The sequence below is a fragment of the Otolemur garnettii genome, unplaced genomic scaffold, assembly GCF_000181295.1.
Source record: "Otolemur garnettii isolate 467f Iridium unplaced genomic scaffold, OtoGar3 scaffold00065, whole genome shotgun sequence".
In the NCBI taxonomy this organism is placed as follows: domain Eukaryota; kingdom Metazoa; phylum Chordata; class Mammalia; order Primates; family Galagidae; genus Otolemur; species Otolemur garnettii.
The window spans coordinates 1,361,125-1,365,092 of record NW_003852460.1 but is presented as its reverse complement, the minus strand read 5'-3'; positions in this window follow the sequence as shown (position 1 = coordinate 1,365,092).

The following is a 3,968-nucleotide window of genomic DNA, read 5'->3' as shown; positions in this document are numbered from 1 at the left end:
GAGAGCTCCCTCACCCCTCCCACCATGTGAGGACAGAGTGAGAAGGTGCCATCTATGAACCAGGAGTGAGTCTCCACCACTCACGGCATCTGCCATGCCAGGATCTTGATCTTCGGCCTCCAGACCTGTGAGCAGTAAATACTTGTTGTTTATAAGCCTCAGTGTCCTTATAAAGGGACCCCCAAAGAGCTCCCTCACCCCTTTCACCATGTGAGGACAGAGTTAGAAGGTGCCATCTATGAACCAGGAGTGAGTCTCCACCACTCACGGCATCTGCCACACTGGATCTTGATCTTCAGCCTCCAGAGCTGTGAGCAGTAAATATTTGTTGTTTATAAGCCTCAGTGTCCTTATAAAGGGACCCCAGAGCGCTCCCTGACCCCTTCCACCATGTAGACCTGTGAGCAGTAAATACCTGCTTATTAGCTTGCAATCTGTGGTTGGTCGTTCCACCAGCCTAAATGAGCTAAGACAAACTCATAATGGGTCAGGGACCCATTTTACCTCAGTAAGACCTCATCCAGCCATAACTGAATATGCAATATTGCACATAACTGAATGTGCAATAATCCTATTTCCCAATAAGATTACAGTCTGAGGTACTGAGAGTTAGGACTGCAATATATAAGATTTTTTTTTTTTTTTTTTTGGTGGTGAGGGGCGACAACATAACCTATAACACTGTGGACATCCAGAAACCAATCTCATGCTTCCTTGTGTTTTTCCAGAAATGGTATCATTAGAGTTTTCCCTGTGATATTTCAATCCCTCTAGGGAAGAGCTGATGAGAGAGAGAGAGAGAGAGAGAGAGAGAGAGAGAAATAGTAACGTGTAAGTCAAAAGCATATGTGCATTTAAGAGCTTTTGCATCTAAACAGCTTGGAAACTCTTGCCAATGTTTAGCCTATTTTAACAGACTATTGTTTTGCCACCTTACTGTGGGAAACGTGGAAATGCCTCATTCTCCACACATCTCAATTCTGGGTAGTAATAGCCTTTCCCCGATCCAGGCCCTGCCTCCAGCTCTGGAGTGTTAGGAACCAGTGAAAATGTCAAATCTGAAATTGTAATTTTAAACACTCCTCTTGCTGGAGGCCAAAAGGATCCTCTCACAATGTTCCAGCTTTCTTTCTCTACCAAGAAAGCTCTGCAGAGATAATTCGCTTTTGTTTTAGACTGTTGAATGTCAAAATGAAGAAATTTTTAAAAGTGACATTGTAATATTAAACCTGTGTGCTGTGTTGAAACAGAAGAGAGAGCTGCAATCATTTTGAGTCAACAAAGCCTGCTTACTTTCTAGCTTCTCATAATTTTATAATGCCAGGAGCACGGGAGGTGGCACGCAGCTCCAAGACAGTCGGGGAGACTCAATCTACAAGTCAAAGGCAGATGCAGCACCCCAGCCCGACTGCATCTGTAGGAATTGCTTACGCAACTTTAAATCCCAAATCGGGAGTCAGTTCACCATCAGAAACCCTATTTGTCTTGGTGACTCATTAAGGGAAAGAGAAACTGTCCTTAAATCCAATGCGAAATAAATTATAATTCTCTGCTCGAGAAAAGGTGGAAGTTAAGCAAAATTTTGGCGAATGAGCTCAATCTGAGAGACGGCACCTGCTGGCCCCCCACCCCCCTCCTTCCACATAGGGTCACCTTTCCTGGCCTCTGTTCGTGTAGAGTTATTGACACAACCCTGCAACGTGAAACCTGAGTGATGCGTGCGAATGTGGTGGCTGAGTTGTGTTTACAAAATCTGCCTTCCTAAGAACGCCAGCCCGTGTGGAATTCTCTCGGCCGGCCGAGTGTCATTCCTTTGGTTAGTCTTTTCAGGAATTGATGAAGCCTCAGCATAAACATGTCCTCACAGACTATACAGTTCACCTATTGTTACAATGTACAATTCAATGTTTTCTTTTGTTTGTTTGTTTTTGAGACAGCCTCATGCTGTCACCCCAGGTAGAGCGCCAGGGCATCATCATAGCTCACAGCAACTTCAGACTCCTCATTTCTTTTTCTTTTCTTTTCTTTTCTTTTTTTTTTCCAAGCAATCTGCCCGTCTCAGGCTCCCGAGCAGCTGGGACTACAGGCACCTGTCACAATGCACAGCTAGTTTTTCCCTGTTTAGTAGAGACAGAAACTCCGTCTTGCTCAGAGTGGTAGAACTCCTGTGCTCAAGCAATCCACCTGCCTCGGCTGCCCAGAGCCCTGGGATTACAGATGTGAGCTACAGCGCCTGGCCTAATGTGACGGCTGGTGGTCTGTTCACTCACAGGTGCAGCCATCACCATGGTTAACTTTAGAACCTTTCCATCACTCCCAGAAGAAATCTCACACGCCTCACCCCTTGCCTCATCCCCGGCCCCTGGTGACCACTAATTTGCTTTCTGTCCAGATTCCCTTGTTCTCAATAGCAGAATCCTCAGTTTTCTTTCACTGAGAATAATGTTTTCAAAGCTGTGGCATTTGCACAGTGTCAAACAGAACCACACTCAACAGTCTGCTAAGGGAAGAAGACAGGACTGGTTCCCAGGAACAAGGGGGACGGATGGTGAGTGGGAGCCCGAGGGTCCAGAGGCTTGTGCCAGGTTGCTCATGCTGCATGTCTTCAGAAAGGTCACTAACGGGAGCAGAACGTCCTTCTAATGGGGCCGCCCCACTTGCACACACCCTAAGCATGTCCTGGGTCCCTCCTCAGCTGTTCTTATTAATGTTTCTCATCCAACCTGGTTAGATGCTTCTGAAATCATTTTTAAACAGTCCAGGCTTAGCTGCTTCCATTGAGTACCCCACGTGCACTGTCCCACCCCTCCATGCAGTCAAATCACGATGATAAGAACAAAAAAACACCACAGTTACTCAGTGCCAAGGCTTAAGGCAAGGAGCCCAGATGCTATTGCCCCCAGCTTTGCCCAACTGGACTTGTAAGAAATTGTCCAGACGGAGGACTCACATTTGTTGGTGTAGGGCTGGACACAATCTGATTATGTCTGCTGATTAAAGAAACACAAAGATATATTTTTAAACATGTCTAATGAGTGGAAGAAAGTCCCCTAAAAATTCATGTCTGCTTAACACCCTAACAAGGGCCTAATTTGGGCCTAATAGGGTCTTTGCAGATGCTGTTAGGTGAGACAGGGTCGGGCGTCAATGGGTGAGCTCAGATCCAGTGACAGGTGTCCTCCTACGAGACAGAAGAGGGGACACAGAGGAGAAGCCACGTGGAGACAGAGGCAGATACTGGAGTGATGTGGCCACAAGCCCAGGGAGCTGGGAGAGGCAGGAAGGAGCCTCCCCTGGGGTCTCCAGAAGGAACTGGATACAATATGTTAATGGCCAAAATATATGTCCATGTCCTATCACCCAGAAGCTATGAATTCAATGTAATTTGGCAATAGGGTCTCTGCAGATATAGTGAGGTATCTCTAGATGACACCACCCTGGATTAGAGAGGGCGTAAAGTCAATGACAGGTGTCCTTCTAATATACAGAAGAGGGGATACAGACACAGACCAGAAACCACATGGAGATAGAGGCAGAGACTGGAGTGATGTGGCCACAAGCCCAGGGACACCTGGAGCCCCCAGGAGCTGGGAGAGGCAGGAAGGAGCCTCCCTGGGGCCTGTGGAGGGAGTGGCCCTGAGACACCTGCACCTCAGACTCCTGGGCTGCAGGGCTGGGGGAGGGTGAATCCCTGCTGTTTATGCCCCCAGCCTGTGGTCACTAGTAATTTATGGCAACCCTAGGAAACTATACGTATACCCTCATACATATATAATATGATATAAATCATGTATCACATATAATAATACATAATAAATCATGTAATATATAATGATTCATAACATCATAAAATATATTATGCACAATTTATAATATGATAAATAATATATTTATAACAATGTAGAATTTGAAAATCATATATGATATGATACATATAATCAATACTATATCATATAATGATATATGTA